This window comes from Martes martes (assembly GCF_963455335.1).
Source record: "Martes martes genome assembly, chromosome: 16".
Taxonomy (NCBI): domain Eukaryota; kingdom Metazoa; phylum Chordata; class Mammalia; order Carnivora; family Mustelidae; genus Martes; species Martes martes.
The window spans coordinates 7,297,050-7,318,370 of NC_137904.1; positions in this window are offsets into that span (position 1 = coordinate 7,297,050).

Genomic DNA, 21,321 nt, shown 5'->3' on the forward strand with positions numbered 1-21,321 from the left:
TGGAGGCCCAGAAAGGAGCCCAGGTTCTTTTCATGGCAAGTCCACAACACGTCGTTCTGGTCTTAGATCCACGCTATCAAAAGATCTCTGAGTAGCAGGGACTGCCTGATTCAAACTCACACAAACTACTCCTTCCAAATATACAACATAAACTTGACCGACCTCTACAGCATCCACATGTAAAATATTACCATGGGAACCAGCACAAGGACAAACTGTGAAAACGGTCAATGCCGACCCATCAGAAAGCAAAGCTGCCTTCCATTGGTTGGTTGTGCGATCGTCCATGTAAAAACAAAGTGAATGAAAGTGAGAATGACTCATTTCAGGGGTTTATCATTTGGCAAGATTAAATCACCACAGGTCTAGAATTTCCTCTGGAACAAAATGCCACAGACCAGGATTTGGGAGGAAACAATAACAGTGATCTACTTGAGCAGTCCCCAAGCTCATTGTATCCATTCAAGTGGAGTCCAGTTTTCATCTCACTCTAAATGCCAGAGAGACCAAATGCCTGTTTTGATTACTGTGACTCCTTAATATAATTTTTGGTAATATTACAATCTCCTTCCTGAAACCTTAATTTTCCCTCTTGTTTACTTGTGAGGCAAACATTAATTGAGTGCTTCTTGTTTAAAACACTGTACAGAATGCTCTAGGGAATTATAAAGAAGACAAACTGTCTGCCACTGACAATGTTCCACCTAAAAGAGGAGACAGAACAAACATAAACATATAAACACAAGTATAGGGCAAAACCAAGGAGACTGCAGAAGAGGGATATGCAAATATTAAAGGGGAAGACAAATCGAATCTTAAAAAACAAACAATCATAAACACATGTGGGGAGCTGAAAGGCGATCCTCCCGAGTCTCCTTTCTCATTTTCTGTGATGCACGCTTTCTCCCTTGAACTTCTTCTATCTAGTGGGGAGTCCAAGAGGTGCTTCTGAATGCTTGATGAAATCTTCTTGCTTAATTGTAACTGAGCATTTATATACTAAAATGTTACTTTATTATAAGCCACTTTATTTGTATTGCCATTTTTTAAAAGATTTTATTTATTTGACAGGCAGAGATCACAAGTAGGCAGAGAGGCGGGGTGGGGGGGGGGAAGCAGGCCCTCTGCTGAGCAGAGAGCCCGATGTGGGGCTCGATCCCAAGACGTTGGGATCATGACCTGAGCTGAAGGCAGAGGCTTTAATCCCACTGAGCCACCCAGTCGCCCGTTGCCATTTTATATTACCGTGAGTGATCACACACACACACACACACACACAGAGCAGATATCCAGTTTGCTTACCCAAAGATGGCACGGTGCACAATGCCATTGAAGTGTTAAGTCAAAATTAACACAGTTCCTCCTACAGAAGAAAGAACTGCAGGTCTCTCAAGGGCAGAGAGAAATTTGACAGAAGACTTTTCATTTGTAGCACCACAGAAGACATAAACGGAACTATCCCATATTAATCTCTAATCTAGCAAAACAACTTATCTCTCTCATTTTTATTTTCATCTTTAAAAATGGAGGAAGGTAACTTCAATGACCTCTCTTTTGTAGGGGAAATAAAAGAGCTAAGCCAGTTTGCAGTTTCTGCAAGAAAAAGGCCTCCACATAGTCAACAGGGCCCTGGGCGTGAACAGCAACATCTCCTGTTCCTCACATACTCAAATATAAATCACTGACCTCTTAGCTGAAAGGCTGCTTTCTTAAGGCATGTTTTACCTACAGATTCCTCTGGCAATGAAAAAGCCTCATTGGGCTAATTTTTAAACTCCCTAGCAGAACAGATTTCTCACCCTTACTCAGACAACGAGGTCACTATTTTCAGAAACCCTTACTTAAATTCTCGATTTTACTCCAACTAAAACTGTATTCATTCAACTAAAATTTATGGAACATTTGCCATGTTCCAGGCACTGTTCTAAAAATCCCAACGCAATGAAGCTTCAGCTCTGGTGGGGACAGACAATAAGGGGAAAACATTTAAGTAAATAATATAAAGTGTTAGACAATAACAAGTTCTATGGGGGAAAAAAGAGCAGGGCAAAGGATCAAGAATTATAGGTGAAGATCTGCAAATTTAGACAGCGAAGTCAAGGCAGGTTTCAATGAGAAAGTAACTTGAACAGTCTTCAATTCGCAGAAAAATCCCCTTTCTCTCTACATTTCAAGTCAATTCATACGTTGCCTCACTTTTTCCATTTTCATATTACTGTTTTTTATTGCTACATGGTGATTTTGAAAAAGATCCATTTCAACTAAGATAAATTTCTGGAAACTTTGTAAAGAACACCGCCCTACCGTTTAAACATTCCCTCCCTCTCCCTGACAAAAACTTTTCTGTATGCCCACAAAAACAAATAAAATATGAGGGAGTAAAAAGGAAGCCACACGCATTCACAAAGCAAAAGAAAACAACCCTAAATAAGTAGGGATAATTCTAATAAAAAAATGTGTAGGATCGGGGCGCCTGGGTGGCTCAGTGGGTTAAAGGCTCTGCCTTCAGCTCGGGTCATGATCCCAGGGTCTTGGGATCGAGTCCCGCGTCGGGCTCTCTACTCAGCAGGGAGACTGCTTCCCTTCCTCTCTCTCTGCCTGCCTCTCTGCCTACTTGTGATCTCTGTCAAATAAATAAATAAAATCTTTTTTAAAAAAATGTGTAGGATCCACAGGGTTAATGGGAATCTAAATTGTACAGCCACTGTGGAAACCAGTATGGTGATTCCTCAAAAAATTAATGATAGAACTACCATATAATCTAGCTATTCCACTTCTGGATATTTATCCAAAAAACACAAAAATGCTGATTCAAAAAGATGTATGTACCCCTATGTTCACTGCAGCATTATTTATGATAACCAAGAAATGGAAATAACCTAAAACCCCACAGATGGATAAATGGATAAAGAAGATGTGGGACGCCTGGGTGGCTCCGTTGGTTAAGCAGCTGCCTTTGGCTCAGGTAATGATCCCAGCGTCCTGGGATGGAGTCCCACATTGGGCTCCTTGCTCCGCAGGGAGCCTGCTTCTCCCTCTGCCACTCTGTCTGCCTGTGCTCACTCTCTCTCTCTCTCTCTCTCTCTCTCTGACAAATAAATAAATAAAATCTAAAAAAAAAAAAAAGAAGAAGAAGATGTTGTATGTACACACAATGAAATACCACTCAGTCTTAAAAAAAAGAGGGAAATTTCGCCATTTGCAACAACATGGATGGACCTTGAAGGTATCATGCAAAGTGAAATAAATCAAAGACAAATATCATGTAATTTCACTAATATATTGAATCTCTAAAAACAAAACAAACGAACAAACATAAGAAAACATAAACAAAGCTACAGATGCAAAGAACAAATGTGTATAAGAGGGGAAGGGGTGGTAAGAGGCAGGCGAAATGGATACCTGCAAAGAAAGGACGGTAACTAGACTTTTAGTGGTGATCACTTTGTAGTATAGACAGAGATTAAATTACAATGTACATCTGGACAAAAAATTTAAATTATTTTAACCATACCAAACTGAACCAAATACCCTAAAGCTGGGGGATGGGAGAGAGTAAAATAAATTAATTGGAAAAGAAAAAAGAAGAAAATTTAGATCATTTTTACTGCATCACTTGAAAGGAAGAAAAAGGCACAAAAGACTGATCCACAAGTTAGATCAGAATACAAAGAATGATAAACAGATAAGAGGTTACAAAACAGTAAGCAGAGTATAATTCTATTCTGTATTTACCAACACATATATTTGTAAGGCTATCTACTCATAAGTTAATAGTAGTTGACTCTGGCTGATTTTTTTCCCTTTTAGTTTCAGTTTCTTAATGTTATACCATGTTCACTTTCTTAATGTTATACAATGAATTTGTATGTTTTAATTTTTTTTAAATGTTACCTATTTTTAAAAGCTATGAGTTAATATGCTCACTGATTTTTTTTTTCATATAATGCAAACTGGGCACATAAGAAGATAGGTTTAAAACTCTTTATGTGTTTTTAAATGTTTTGCTTGTCTTAAAAAGTGTTTTGTCCTTCAGCGCCTGGGTGGCTCAGTCGTTAGATGTCTGCCTTTGGCTCAGGTCATGATCCCAGGGTCTTGGGATGGAGCCCCACATCAGGCTCCCTGCTCAGCAGGGAGTCTGCTTCTCCCTCTCTCACTCTCCCTGCTTGTGTTCCCTCTCTTGCTGTCTCTTTCTCTGTCAATTAAATAAATAAGTAAAATCTTAAAAAAGAAAAAAAAGTGTTTTGTCCTAATTATTGTTTTGCTTTTTCTTACTAATTTCAATCTGCTAAAAATTCCTGCTGTGGGAGGTCACAATTTTTTTTTCTCCAAAAGTTGGAATAACTAAATATCTAATCATAGCAATAAGTTGTAACAAGTATTTGATAAAAGTGGTATATTAGACCAAACCAAATTTTGATAACAGGGGATGATCAGATTTGGTAATCTGTTTGGTACAGAAAAAAAGACCTGGTAAGCAACTATCTATCAAAGAGATAGAAGAGGGGTCCTACCACAAGAGATCAGCAGAAACAGCCTCAATGTCCAACAGAATTCTTGCAGCAATTTTTTCCTACAAAATGTATGCATGTTCATTAAGATAAATCTAAAAGCTATAAGACATAAAGGACAACCATAATCTCATCAGATCAGAGACTAGATTTTAAAACATTTCAGTATCATCCAGAATTAGCAAGATTCCAAAAAAAAAAAAAAAAGGAAAAAGTGTTTTTAAGGCGTTCTAAAGACAGGATATTATGCTAAGTTAAACAAGTCAATCACAAAAAGACAAATACAGTGTGATTCCACTTATATGAGTTAGTTAAAGTGTCAAATTCATAGAAACATAAGGTAGAATGGTAGAGCAAGAAGAGGAGGAAGTGAAAAGTTGTTGTCTAATGGGTACAGAGTTTCTATTTTGTAAGATGAAAAAGTTCTGGAGATCTGTTACACAACATATGAATATACTTAACACTACTAAACTATACACTTAAAAACGGTTAAGGTGATAAGCTTTGTGCTGTGTTTTTTGCCACAATTAAAAGGTAGATAAAAATTCTTACAGTAATATAAAATGCTTTGTACTGCACCAAATTACTAATAGTGAAGACCAGAGAACAGTGCCATATTGATAGCCTTGTTTAAAAACAAATCTTTTTAAAGACTTTATTTTTAAGTAAACTCTGCTCCCAACAGGGAGCTCAAAGTCACAACCCCAAGATCAAGAGTTACGCGCTCTACCAAGTGAGCCAGCCGGGTGCTCCTAAAAAGTGTTTCTGAGCCCCAATTCCATTGAACCAAATTACCTAGAGTCTGATAAAAATGGCACTTGAGGGGCACCTGGGTGGCTCAGTGGGTTATGCCTCTGCCTTTGGCTCCAGTCATGATCTCAGGGTCCTGGGATGGAGCCCCACATCGGGGGAAGCCTGCTTCCCTTCCTCTCTCTCTGCCTGCCTCTCTGCCTACTTGTGATCTCTTGTCAAATAAATAAATAAAATCTTTTTTAAAAATGGCACTCGAGATGAGTAGGAAGGAAAGAACTACTCAATTAATGATGTGGAACTAACTCGTAAAAATCTATATTAAAAAATTCATTTAGAGGGGCACCTGGGTGGCTCAGTGGATTAAAGCCTCTGCCTTCAGTTCGGGTCGTGATCTCAGGGTCCTGGGATGGAGCCCCGCGTCGGGCTCTCTGCTCAGCAGGGAGCCTGCTTCTTCCTCTCTGCCTGCCTCTCTGCCTACTTGTCATCTCTGTCTATCAAATAAATAAATAAAATCTTTAAAAAAATTCATTTAGATGTTTATATCATGACATACAAAAATTTAATTCCAGAATTAAATAGTTAAGATGGGAAGGTACAAAACAACCAGAATAAAAATATAAGTAAATATTACTGACCTTAGTGTGAGAATATTTTTATAAAAATAAAAATGGAGAACATAAACTTCTTGAATTTATCTTCAATAACTGAAATAATTGAAATAATTTCTCCAAAAACTGAAATACATAAAACTGAAGATCACATTGTTTTTTAAAATAGCCACCGCTACATTGGGGCACCTGGGTTGTTCAGTTGTTGGGTGTCTGCGTTCGGGTCTGGTCATGATCCCAAGGTCCAGGGGTTGGGCCCCACGTGGGGCTCCCTGCTAGGCAGGAAGCCTGCTTCTCCCTCTCCTTCTCCCCTTCTTGTATTCCCTTGGTTACTGTCTCTTTCTGTCAAATAAATAAATAAAATCATAAAAAAACCCACTATAAAATCAGAAGGCAAACAAACAAACAAATTAATTCACTAACTATCTGACAGTGGGTTGATAAACTTAATATATAAGTAAATTATTGTATCAAAATATAAAAAATAATAAATACAACTGTAGAAGTCATAAAAGAACAAACAAAACATTAAACTGGCCAATAAGCACAAGAAAAACTGATCTCAACAGTAATTAAAGAAATAACAAGAGCTAAAAGCTACAGACTGTATACTCTGTTGCATGTTACATGCCTCGTTTCCTATTTCATCTCCTGCAACTAGGGACAAAAAAAAAATTCCCCTATTTTCAGATGAGGAAACTGAGTCAACAAGAAGATCATATTCCAAGAACAAGTAGTCTCAGTTCCACGCTGCTGTGTTAATCACCATACTCTACAGCCTCCATAAATAAAAGAAAAAAAAAAAGAGATCGCTTTTTATTCTACCAAACGTCATCTAGCGCAGGCCTGGACAAAGTAGGCTCTCAAGTCAGATGTCCTGCCGCCCATTTTTGAATGGTCCGTGCGCTAACAATGAATGAGTGGTTTTTTGCATTTTTCCATAGTTGGGGAAAAACATTCTGTAACGTGTAAAAATTCTGTGACGTGAAAATTGTATGAAGTTTCATGTCAATGTCCACAAATAGCAGAGCTAAGCAGTTGCAACAGAGTCTGCACGTGGCCTGCAGAGCCTAAGACAGGACCTCATTCGGCCCTTCACAGAAAGCGTGTGTTGTCTCCTGATGCGGTGAACTGGGGGCCCTCTTCCACGCTGTCACTGTAAATGGCAATCAAGTACAATACAAAGCAAAATACGTAAATCTTCATAGTCGCTGACCTGGCAATTTTAGTTTATCACAAAGAAATGTAAAATCCACCTCAACTTCTATGTAAAAAAAAAAAACCCCGCTGAAGCAATGTGAACCCAGGAAGTCTGACTCCGGGCCTGACCTCAGGGCCAGGACTAGGGTGAAGGCTACACTTAGACACTGACTCTGAAGGGAAGAAAACAGCCAAGTAACACCCATGAAAACTGGTATTCCTGACGTCCTATTAATCCGAACTGTGAAGTAACACCTTGACATTGCTACCAAATCATAAAACATTCATTTTAAGCATTCTTTTGAAAGACATCATTTTTTGAGCTGGGGCACATGAAACTGCAGATATTCAAAGGTTTATGATACATTAATAGTACGAAATCAAAAGGTAGACCTAGATTAAACATAAAATCCATCTTGAGTATGGATAAACCCAAAACTGACAGTTTACTTTCAGCAGAATAACACATCTGTCACATAAATTAAGGTCATCCCTTGAATTTTATTGGATTTGGAGTTTGTTGGCACTTAATTTATAAATTTGCTTTATTTCATAACTGTATAAATGCTGCAAGCTAAGACATTTCTTCCATGCTGGGATATATTTATTATGACAAACATAATTAAGTCAAACAGGAAGTAAAGATGTTTTCCTTTGAAAGAGGCCTTTATATTTCACAAGTTTGTGCTGTCTCTTGTAAACTCCACAATCAACCTAGCACACAATTTTGAGAAAACAACCATCGCAATCCCCTCCTGCTCTATCTCACGTAGAGCAGAGCCATCAGGATGAAAAGGACAGCAAAAGAAAGACCGTTTTCAAGTGACTTCACATTCAAAACAAAACATTTCACCTTTGCGAGCTTCTCATCTGTTTTCTCGTCCTTTAAGTAGGGATAATGGTTTGGACTACAAGGTTATAGAAAGAAAGCATGAGAGGTACACTAGGCAACTTATACAAAATAATAATAATAATAATAATAATAGTAGGTAATATTTACTAAGCAGTTAACCACGTGCCAGGCATTTTGTATGCATTGTATAGGCACATAACATTCTATATGCATCACCTCAAAGAATAATTACAACCACTACACTCTACGTGATAGGTACCAGCACTTCTCTGTTTTAAAGACAACAAGGCTGCGGGAGACCCTGACAGGTCTGTTTTGTCCAAGGTCACGTAGCTGGTAAAAGGCTGAGCCAAGACCTGATCAAAATGTTTAACGCCAGGAAGCTGGTTTTCTTCTCCTTTATAAAAAACTACCCCCAGTAAATGGGAGCAATTATTATGATACTTACGTCCATAGTTTACCAGAATGAGAACGCATAAACATTTCTTCTTTGAAACCCAGCCACGGACCTTCCAGTGAGCGAAGGCCTCCGAAGGGGCTTCCGAGCCACTCGGGTCATAAACCTTCCCTGAATGCTATTTTCCAGTTGGCTTTAGTCTGCTTTCTACAAAATTTGGGACACACAGTGCAACTTTATTTTTGAAAGTCTTCGAGATTCTAGCCAACAGCAGTGTCAACATCAATTTCCTCTTCTTGCCGGGACTCTCCAGGGTCCCCCCCTCCCCATCTCTCCTTCCTTTGTGTTCCTGTGGTTGAAAACTCTAGACTAAGCCACTAGGCCTAAGTACACAGTGCTTGTGGGAAGGAGCCAAAATCACTGTCACCACCAAGTTTTTCATACAGATTAAAAAAAAGCCTTGGTTAACATTGCAAAATTGATGAGCTTAAACTCCAGAAAGGGTTATACTTTGAAAAATAAAACTACTTTTTTTTTAAGATTTTATTTTTATTTATTTGACAGAACGAGAGATCACAAGTAGGCAGAGAGGCAGGGGGAGTGGGGGTAGGGGGGTGGGGGGGTGGGGGGGCGGGAAGCAGGGTCCCCACTGAGCAGTGAGCCCAATGCGGGGCTCGATCCCAGGACCCTGAGATCATGACCTGAGCCGAAGGCAGAGGCTTAACGCACTGCACCACTGAGGCGCCCCTAAAAAATAAAACTACTTTCTTACCATTTTCTGTGTTTCCCCTGCTTAGAACATACCACTAATAACAAAGATCTTCAATTTTATTCCAAACTGGTAAATGGGTTTTATTTTCATTTATAGGCATCCTGGGGGCACCTGGCTGGGTCAGTCAGGAGAGCATGTGACTCTTGATCTCAGAGTCCTAAGTCTGAGCTCCACATTGAAGGTAGAGATTACTTAAGAAAATAAAAGGCATCCTAAATGATTATAACAGAATAGTTTTTAGAAATGGGGAGGAAAAAAAGGTTATTATGAGATTTAGTTCCCAATGACCCTCAGATCTTCCCCTCACCCCCGCCGAATCAAGTATACATTATACTGAAATATAAAAGTTTTAAATGGCTACAGGGCCTAACTTCTTTGAAGAGAATCTAAAACGGCTATCGAGAGTTGATAACTCCCAAGGCTTAAACAAAACCCTGTGGCTTTTTTTTTCTTTTCCCTGCATAGCCCTCTATCTTCAAATGGTTCCACCATTCAAAACAAAACAAAACAAAACAAAACAAAACAAAACAGAAGCTTTTATTATATGGACATGTTAAAATATTAGGTCTAAAAACAAATACAAACCGTTTTGAGAATGAACGCCCTGAAAATAACCAAAAAAGGAAAAAACAAAAATAACTGAGAGATCCACCGCTGAAGCCATTTTTCTGGGTCTGTCGAGTGTTTGGGAGAACAATTATTACTGAAATGCAGTCAGGTCCAAATCCGAGCGGGCAGCACAGAGAGCAGAGGTGCTGGGGGCAAGAGCAGGAGCGGGGAGAGGAGCTCAGAGCTCGCAGCTTGCTGGACTCCACACTCAGTGAGCGCAGGAGCAGCCCGTTGGTTCCACAGGGACGCAGGCCGCCAAGCCGGGCTCCCGGGACTCAAATAGTGGCCCTGCCACTGAATATCTATGTAACCTTGGACAAATCATGTTGACCTCTGTGTCCTTCATGTTCCTTATTTGTCATTGGAGATAATAATGACCCCATCTCATAAGGTTGCTATGAGAATTAAATATGTTAAAAATATGTGACGTGTTTAGAGCCGTGTGTGGCACACAGTCAAAATCACAAGGGCTACCTGTGAATCACTGTTGTTATTATTATTGTTATTATTTCATTTCAGAAATGAGGAAACTGAGGCAGAGATAAGAGACGTTATTTGTCTGAAGTCACACGTCTGGGGAATGTCAGACCTGGGGTCTGAACATAAGGCATTGTGACTCTCAAGTCCATCCGCTTAAACACCCCGAAACAAACAAAAAACTGTTTTCAAATGTAAAGAATTCATTAAATGAGACAAGGATGTCAGTGAAGTTGAGGTTGCTCTGGAATGATGGCCCTACAAGCTACTGACTAAGTACCCTTTGGGTCAAATATGTCTACTGGATACTGAGATTACATGAAAGGTCAGATGGTCCCAGGCATGGCTTAAAGCTCATCCTTTAAGGAGAAAGATACACATATAAATATTTTAAAATTGGAATGACAATGGAAAACTGCAAAAACAAAAGTAGCAAAAAAGGTTTTTTTTTTAAGATTTTGTTTATTTGAGTGAGAGAGCGAGACAGCACAAGCTGCGTGAGGGGCAGAGGCAGAAGCAGGCTCTCTGCTGAGCAGGGAACCCGATGCAGAGGACCCCAGGATCATGACCTGAGCCGAAGGCAGATGCTTAAGTAACTGAGACTCCCAGGCGCCCCCCGCAAAAAATGTTTTAAAAATAAAATAAAATGACCAGAAACAAGATCTTTCCTAACTCCAGGAACAAATCACTTTTTTAAAATGTCCTGCCCGACCTGCCCCACTCCTCAACCCATGAAATTTTCTATCCAACATGTTCTCTCCAACACATTTTCGGTTGATGTTATCGCTTTAGTCACTGGTTTGACCTTCCAGTATTTAAGTTTAGGAAGGAAAATATAGGCCAAAAAGTTTACTTATGAACAAGGAAAAAATCAAAATTTCCAGATGATGAAGATGAAAGTAGTAGTAAATTTGATCTCCTGCAATTACTTTATCCTTCTCATATGATTTTTCAATCCTTTCCAGCTTCAGAAAGAAAATATTCTATTAGATTTTGAAGATTAAGATCAAACAGCTTTTTCTCCTGTTAACATCTACTTGATCGGATGCCAGGAGGAAATTTATTTCTACAATACCAGTGAAATCTGAAATTCATTGTCTGTCTTTTCCTTTAAAAAATTTTTACAGAAAACTATAATCAGAAATAACCAATGGTTGCTTTTCCTTTAGTGAAAATCTTAATGCAGCATTAATAGTGAAAACAAATTGATTAAGGTGCAACAATTAAAACCTTTCTCTATCACGTAATTATTTGGAATGTAAAAGCTTTGCTAAGAAAGTTCTTCTGGTTGACTGAAAAACAGCCACTTTTGTAGGTAAAGGTCAAGTGTTCAATTTCTTTTCACTAAGTCTGAATGGCTTCCTCTAAGAGTCTTCATGGATGGGATCTACATGTTAGACTATTAGAAAATTAAAAATGGTTAGATTTTTAAACTGGTCAGCCAGGTACACAGGAAAATACCACCATACCAGTTTCATGTACCATCCCTTCACGTCCCTAAAACAAACCTGAACACCAGAAAAGGCCAAATGAAGGTTAACACATAAAATGGAACACATTAATGCCAAATCTGATAAAATTCGACAAGAGTAACACTTAGGTATTCTCCAACATCAACAGGTAGAAATGTATCAAACTCTTCTCTGTACTGTCAAATAAATAAATAAATAAATAACAGCAAACAAAAAGAGAAACTGGTGAGAAAAACAAATATATGAGATTTTTAAGTATAAGAGAAGAGTGAGTTTTTAATCAACCAAGGCTGAGGCATCTAGTAAGATAAAAACCACAGACCCTTCTGGGCATTAAGCACAGAGTGGTTAGTCTGTGTCACAGGACCACGTGTAGTCTTCCAGAAAGTCAAAGGAAGCATGCTGGGTCCAAAAAACAAAAAACAAAAACAAAAAACCTGAAACAATAAAACTTTTCACACACAAAAAGAGTCCACATAAAGATTAAATGAGTAAGTATAAGAATTATATATTTTTTCCATTCACATCAGTATAATATCTGAATGTACTATTAAAAGAAAAAGAATGTACTATTAAAAAGAAAAGTGACTGGGTTCTTTTGCTCCTTCTTTCATCTGGCCCTTTCTGTCCTGATTTACACTAAATGGAAATTAACAGGACCTGCAAGAATTCTAAAGTTAAGTATATATGTACAATCAGAATTTCACATGTAACTTTCACCAGGTACTTCATCGATTTTGCTCTCTGTCCTACGGAAGATCAGCTCTTACAGACCTAACCCACGTCCTCTATGAGTCATTCTAGAAATTCATGTTTGTGATTGCCATTTCTGGATGTGTATTGAATCATGCCGATATGAACTGAACCTCATCCCCCCAAAAGATGGTTCAACTCTTCACTTCTAGTACCTGTGGATGTTATTTTATTTGGAAATAGGACCTTTGCAATGAATCAGGTTAAGATTAGGACATTAGGGTGAGCTGTAACCCAATGATTGTGTCCTTATAAAAAGGGGAAACTTGGACACAGTGACACAGAGGAATGGGGACGTAAAGTCACAAAGAGAATTCCATCCGTAAGCAAAGAAACACCAGGGGCTACCAGATTTTAAAACAGAGTCATGGGACAGCTGCTCTCTCACAGCCCTCAGAGGGAATCAACGTTACCAATACACTGATCTCAGAGCCTCCAGAACCCTGAGACAATGCATTTCTGTTGTTCTAAGCCCCCCAGTTTATGGTATTTTGTTACAGCAGTCCCAGAAATCGATCACACAGGCCATAGACTGACCTGAGTTGTCCCAAGCTTAGTAGTGTGGCTAGAAGCTCAAGAAGCCTCACACAACTCTTGTAGCCCAGGAGAGTCCACAGTGGGAACTGGTGTGAAAAACCTGCGATTGAGATGATGGAATGAAATACAACCCATCTAAAATCTTTAAAATAAGGACGCATTTACTTAAAACACGTTTCCTGGGTCTTACTTCATTTACTCCTCACGACCACACTGTGAGTGATTTAGGGAGGCTTACGAGCGTCATCTTAACTGACAAGGAACCTGAACCACACGGGGTTGAATGTTTTGGTCAAAGTCATGTATGCACATGGCAGAGCTAGTATTGGTGCCCAATCTTTTCTAGGATGAAAGAACAAATCATAAATATTTTAACTTGGAATAACAGCAGCCCATTAAAGTCGTGCCTCTTCCAAAGACTCAAGGAAGAAAGGAAAAAACAGGATCATTCCGACCGGGTAGGCTGAGGGGCTCAGCGATCCACGAAACATGGAGTACATCAGGAAAAAAATGGTAGAAAAGGTAACTGCTGACTTGTGAACCTGGCCTTGAAGGAAGAGATGGAAACAGACCAACAAAAGGAAAGAAGGGCCACGGTGAAGAGATGTAACACCGAGGAGAACAAACATAAGATACCTGTACAGCCTACCTACACTGGAGAAAGCCGTTCACCCGGCTAATTGGAGAAGTCTGGAGTGCGTTGTACTGGAAAATGCAGTTAAAGAGAGAAAGGACCCTTCCATGGAGCCAATCCAAGGGTTATCGTGGACATGATGGATAAGCAGTTACTACCGTCTGGCTTTCAGCCAGGGTGTGATGTGATACAGGCAGCTGTCCCACCGGCATTCTGAACAACAGTTTAGCGGCAAAGCAATCTGGGATTGTGATCGGTACAGTGTACGACTTTGAAAAAAATGGTCGTGACTAAAGAGAATATGATGAATCTATCCTGATGTTTCCAGTTTCGGTTTCTAGCACAACATCCTTGACAGCTGCCTTTCTTCCCTCCCTTCCATATTTCTAGACAAACCGGCCTTCTCGGTATTCTGTGAGGGTGCGAGGGTTCTTGGTCCAGCCTTGAGACCTTATTCTTGTTGTTCCCTCCAGCTGGTAGAGGATTTTTGCATAGTTAGCTCTCTTACTTCATTTGGGTCTTTGTTCAGATGTTACCTCTTCAGAAAGTTCTTTCTTGATCACTCTGTATAAGAAGACAATCCCCACTCATTCTCCATTTCCTTACATGGCTTCATTCTTTTTCTTCTTTTTTTTTTTTAAGATTTTATTTATTATTTGACAGACAGAGATCACAAGTAGGCAGAGAGGCAGGCAGAGAGAGGAAGGGAAGCAGGCTCCCTGCTGAGCAGAGAGCCTGATTAGGGGCTCAATCCCAGGACCTCGGGATCACGACCCACGTTGAAGACAGAGGCTTTAACCTACTGAGCCATCCACGCGCTCCCTGAGCCACCCAGGCATGTCCCATTATTCTTTATAAGACTTCTCATTACCTGAAATTGTATTTATTTTACTTACTGATTAGCCATTACTCTCATTAATACATAAACTCCACAAGTACAGGGATCGTGCATGTCTCATTCACATTTGCATTCCCAGAGCCGGCACAAACCTTGGCGTAAGGTAGGGACTCACTAAATATTTGTTGAATGAATAAAAAATCTTATTCCCAAATAAAGTTGATGCTATCCTCTAAAACACTTTTTTAATCCTTCCTCCCTGCCACTTCACTACCAGTAGACACCACAGGCCTGGGACACACCGTTGTTTCTACTTAGATTGAGGCAGGAACCACCCAACTTCTCACGGCCACCCTGTGTCCTCCTCCAATTCATTCCCCCATGGATGATTTTATCAAAACACAAATCTCCTGGAGTCACTAGCCCCTACTTAATGCATTCTCCATGGTTCTTAAGATAAAGACCAAATTCTTAATGTGGCCAGTAAGACCCTATATGGACTGGCTTCAGCCTAGGTGTGCAGTCTCATCTTGTTCCGCTGGCCCCTTGATTTTCCTCCATTGCTCCATTTCACTCTGTTCCCTCCTGTCACAGGGCATCTGCACATACTGCCCTCTGCAGTCTGGACCACTCTTACCCCCACCCTCTCTCAAATTCTCCACCTCATGCTTCAGGTATCAGACAAGCGTCACTTCCTCGGGTTCCTGTTACACAAGCCCACAAAACCGTGCTGCTCTATTCAGAGCATCTACCTCTATTTGTAATTACAGAATTATTAGTTGTTGTGGGTTGTTAAAAATCAATGACCGTCTTCATCTTGGACTCTTCGCTCCATGATAGCACAGAGCATGAATATCTCGTGCACTATCAAATCTCTAGGGTCAAGAACAATGCTTGGTACATGGCTGGCACTGAATAAGTATTTGTTGAGTCAGTGAAAGAAGGCACCTTGCTAAGAACCAAAGAGCTAGAAGCCAGTATCAGAGACACATATGAAAAATTTTCCACAAATACTGAAGAAGAGTGGAAGTAAAAGATACTGGTGGAAATCTACAATATGATAAGCTGCCATTTAAGCCGAAGGAACCAGGGGAAGCCTAGGGCAATGCAAACTCTGAAACAGCACCGCCTACGGACTAGAAAAGAATGGGACCAGGAGAGTCCGTTTCACTAAGGAACTAGTCAAGAGCCAGTTCAAACAATTTGCTCAAACTGCATAGTTACGACTTAGGTAATGCCAGTGACTAGGTGAAAGGTTACATCTACATATCCTATAAAGGACTCCTTGACTCATGGGTCTCTCTGGAAACATTTGCCTCTGCAAAGAAACTATTCAAACTTTCCTTCTTCTTGGCATTTTCTTCTATAAAAATTCTCCCAAAAAGTCCTTAGTCCCCTGGAAAATGTTTTAAAGACATTTTACCGTGGTCGATTAGGCATAGAGTAATAGCTAAGTGAGGCAAGGGCCATGGAGGAAACGGCATATAATGGAAAGAACCCGCTTTTGCTCCTGATTAAAGTCACTCATGTATGACTTCGGGAACTATACACACTAAAGTTTTTTGAATACCACGGGAAAACCAGGGTTAAAGGACAAGGCTGAATTTGTAACCCTCAACTGTTGTTGTTTTAATCACCTAAAGCTAGAATCCATATAATTCTAAATTCTCTGAGGGAAAGGAAGAGCTTATTAGTTTATTTTTCGTTATTTCAGCCTTCTTTCAAAATAAGATGTAACGCGGACGTGCATGAAAAGCAACCTAGTATCATCTCCTTTCATTTGAACCCATCAGCGACTCATGCTATAAACGGCAAATCTCTTCCGTTTGTTTCTGAGTAGGGCACAGCAGTTTCAACAACACAGTTTTACTGGAGCCAGTTTTCCAAAGACGATGTACCACACCCTGCCTGAGAAAGGGCAGCATGAAACTGGTGAGAATTCCGATCTTCAGAAATACAACAGACGGTGATTATTTCCAATTTCCTGCTGCTTAGATGAAGAGAATGGAGGCACAAGGAAATGCAAGCCTGGAGCGTGGGTAAGAAGTGCGGCAAACAAAACAGAAAGGGGAAAATGAAACCATGCTAAAAAACTGACAGTAACAGATCGAGGCAAGGAGCGGCAGGGAGAATGCAGGGAGGATAACCAACCATTCCATCCCTACAGAATTAAGATTTCAAAATTCTCAATTAAAAAAAAAAAAGACATTTAGCAAAGTAACACTGAAACACCAAACTGAGTAAAGTCTCACCATGTGGGAAATTTTATGCAGGAGACTACATTGGTAAAAACCCTAAAAGCAAATGACCCAGCTCTCCCAAAGTTCACTTTATAAAATTTGAAAACTATCTGTGAAAATAAGGTTTGTCGATGTAACTAGTAGCATAAACAAGAGGTATATGTCTAGCTTACACACAAATTTTCTTTAAACCGTACAGAAGACTTCCAGTTACATGCTAACAATCATCCAAGCATCATGCTACTTCAAAATTAACATGTCTCTTTATAAAAGTTTTCTTCAAAAGAGTTCTAATAGCACATTCTAGGTTTTGTATGTAAGCACTTGCAAATAATACATTCAATTCGTAAAACATTCTAAATTAAAGGTCTTATAAAAATTTGAATTAGCCTCTGTGTAAGTATAATCATATTACATTAGAAATATTTGATATTTTAAAGTACATTTCTTCTGGCACAGGTAGGTGAAATTCCCAATATCGGAAAGGTTTCATAGAGTATTTTGACCCAGAGACAAAGCAGGTGGTAATGCGGTTCTTTTAAGAACTACCATCAGGGGGGCGCCTGGGTGGCTCAGTGGTTTAAGCCTCTGCCTTCAGCTCAGGTCATGATCTCAGGGTCCTGGGATCCAGCCCCGCATCAGGCTCTCTGCTCAGCAGGAGCCTGCTTCCCCCTCTCTCTGTCTGCCTCTCTGCCTAGCTCTGATTTCTCTCTGTCAAATAAATAAAAAAAATCTTTAAAAAAAAAAAAAAAGCAAGATTAAAAAAAAAAAAAAAAGAACTACCACCAGGGGTACCTGAGGGCTCAGTGGGTTAAGCCTCTGCCAAAAAAGAACTACCACCAGGGGTACCTGAGGGCTCAGTGGGTTAAGCCTCTGCCTTTGGCTCAGGTCATGACCTCAGGGTTCTGGGATCTAACCCTGCATCAGGCTCTCTGCTCAGCAGGGAGTCCGCTTCCCCCTTTCTTTCTGCCTGCCTCTCTGCATACTTGTGATCTCTGTCTGTCAAATAAATAAATATAAAATCTTCAAAAAAAAAAAAAAAGATTTCTACCACCATCCTTTGTTTTGCTCACGTTGTCCCTACGTGGCTAGCAGTCAAAAGCAGGTAAAAAGCACTGTTCTTTGGGGCTGCAGCTGCTGGTGGCTGGGACCACAGAATGACAGAAAGAATGAGAGAAATGAGGTTGTGCTTTCACTTCCCAGTACTTGTGGTCCATGACCTCCTCAAAATGAACCTCCCCCATAGACAGAGAAGGGCATCTGCTGTTTTCGTTGTTTCCTGGCTTTTTCCCCCAGCCCCCCCACCCGCCGCCACGGCTGTGTCCTTTAAAGTTGCACTTGCACTGTAAAGTACTACTTTTTTTTTTCCTTTTGGAGTCTAGCTCCCTCTTTTCTCAAAGCTGATCCTCTTAAATTCCCTGAACCGCTGAGAAATCCTGTTCCTGTCCTCCGCCCTCTCTGTGAGCTCAGGCAGCACAGCTGGGTGGCAGCAGGCACTGCCCGGGTGCTGGGGGCCTGGCTGTGCTCCAGAACCGCCCTGCCAATGAGCAGCTCTTGTCTTCCCATGTTAAACATGGCTAGTAGATGAAGCTGAAGACAGCGTTCTGAAGTTCAAGTTCCTTTGGGCGCAGATCCTAATCTTCATGTGGTATGAAGACAGGCCACATAAACGTAGAATTTCTATTGCCACGTGGCCCTAGTCTGTCCAGTCTCCAAAGCGACACTGCAGATAACTTTAATTTTCCTGAGACGCCTGAAGGAAATACTTGATTGATCATCCAAACTGAAATATTCCCTTCACGTAAAGGAACTCTTATGAACCTAACATAATATAAGCATCATTTTTATGCCGTCAAAATCAACAGCTTCTTGCCTCTACTCACCCAGGAACACACACACACAAATCTGAAGCAACACCTGATAGAACTTTCTGCACCAATGGAAATGTTCTCTATCTGTTCTTCCCACAACGGTAGCCACTACCCACGTATGGCTATTAAACACTTAAAATGTGGCTAGTGTGACTGAGAAATTAACATTTTTTATTTTAATTAATTAAAATTAAAAAGTAAGCAATGTAGCTAGTGGCGTTAAAGAACTGTAAAGGATCTTGGATTTTGCCCTGCTTGCGAGCTAACAAAAAAGCACGCCACAGTTTCATGGATGCTGGGAGAAGACCTGAGGTATCTAAGTCTGGACAAGGGGCTACACTACTCACAGAACTAGCAGTAGTAGGAGTATCCGTTCTTTGAAGCCTAGCTCCCATATTATGATGCAAACAGGTAAGTGATACCCATAGGCTTAATGATTTGCATTACAGAAGGGGAGCCCTGAGTTCAGAATACCCAAATCTCTTACATTAGACAGTAAGCTTTCCTTTAAAAACCAGGACATCTGGCAATACAGGGCCTGCATCCTAACCTGACAACACTTGGCTGGAACTGAGTATCACTGTTCCCTTTAAAACAAAGCCTGGGGGGCGCCTGGGGCGCTCAGTGGGTTAAAGCCCCTGTCTTCGGCTCAGGTCCTGTCTCAGGGTCCTGGGATCAAGCCCACATCCGGCTCTCTCTGCTCAGCAGGGAGCCTGCTCCCCACCCCCCTAACCCCACCCTCCTGCTGCTCTGCCTACTTGTGATCTCTCCCTCTCTCTGTCAAATAAATAAATAAAATCTTTAAAATAAAATAAAAAATAAAATAAAACAAAGCCTGGATTCTCCATGTTCCACACCTCTCATTCCTGCTCTCATTTGTTAATTCTTTTACAATAACTACCCGACTTCCATTATAATGCATCAAGCTCTGCTCCCCTTGGTCTGGAACATTCCTCAGTCCCCAACTTCTGCAGTTGCTAACTATCACTCATTCTTCAGATCACCACCGACCCTAGTTACAATGAGGGGATGCACTGTAGGATACCCACCAACCCAGGCTCCCCACCATCCCATCTTCTGTGGTTCCCCGCATTACCGCATTATGAATGACATGAGATTATAATTTTCTGTTTAAAAGTCTGGATCCCTTCCCAGTTTTTTAAGGTCATAAGAGAGTGACTATGACTATTTTGTATGTCAGTGCCTAGGAAAAGGTCCAACACATAGAAGTTCAATAAACATTGTTGACTCAATAAATTAAACAAACATTAGTTGAGGAATGGCTAATTCAAAATATTGGGGGAGTGATGTATATAGTTTTGTTTGTTTGGTTTTTTTTTATTTTTAAAAATTGGACCCAGGAAATGTCATCCCCTGCCGCCAAGAAACTAAATAACTACTTGAGTAGTAGTAGTAGTGTAGTAGGTATGTGCTAAATAATAGGCAATGTGCTAAGCTCTTCTCACTTAATACTTATAATGGTCTTCTGAGCTAGATAACTCCATCATTCCCATTTTCGAGATGAGGAAACTGAGGACTTGGGAGGTTAAGTAATTTACCCACTGTTACATGACTACTAAACACCTGGGCCAGATTCAAATCCAGGCCTATCAGAACCCAAATCCAAAAGTTTTAACCATATACAATTTACAAATGTGAGACTTTTAATATGCCCTAGATGATAAGAGACTACACAGGGTAAAGGGAAAAAAAAAAACCCACAAAACTATTTATTCAGGCCATCTGAATTGGACTAGCTGTCCAATCCTGGGGAAATGAAGGTCTTACTCTCTACAGGAGTGCAGTAAATGGAAGGAGATAAAGAGGACCAAAACTTCTCCCAGGAGACTTGGGAGCACATGACCCCACCAAAAAACAGCTTTATTCAGAGCCTTTTTTAAAAAGCTATTTGTATGTAGTTTTAACAACTAGCTTTTACTGGTTAAAGGAATTAAAAGGGTAAGGGAAGTTCTTACCTAAGAAGCTTTCTGGCTTGAGACTCATGACTATTTACCAAACCACACAGTTTCCAGGGCTGTGATGGATCCTTAATCTCAGTTCACATACACAAAAACAAAGGTACTAAGCAAAAAGGCCAAGCATAAAGTTAACTTCATTTATCTCCAGGATGCCCCTCAACCTGGCTTGCCTTACTAACTGAGCTCCCAGAGCCCAGGACAGTGTATGCAAAGCCTAAGAAATTCTACACATATCCAGCAGATGGATGCATTCTTCCTAGGAGCAAGAAAAGAGTCAGAGATGCCACTGATGTGCCACCAAATAGATACAGCCTAGTCTCACGAGTCTTTTCCAGATGGAATTCTTGTCCATCCTTTGTGCCAAGCCAAAATTTTTTAAATGGTTTAAAAAAAAAAAAAAAGACTCTCACTAAGAATCTTGTAACTGTTTAAGTCAAATTTCCAGAGTTAATCAGAGGCCCATCAGGTTTGAAGTGTTCAAGTTCCAACTTATTAAAAATATTACATTCAATCTCTGTACTTTCTTCTAGGCATTATAATATAACTTCCTTTCTCAAAGAGTTGAGAAAAAAGAATGTATGTGGGCACCACAAATTGACTTCTTCACTGAAGAAAACTGAATTAGAATTGAAATTTCTATAGCTTTTAACATTTGATTACCAAATCATACGTGTATGGATGCTCCTCTGAGTTTTCATTCTAAAAACACATAATTTTATTACCAAGAATGGCTCCCAAATGGCTCCAAATGATGAAGCAGCATTTGAAATTTCATTTCAGAAAACACTTGCTTAGCTAAAATTTTTATTCCAATCTA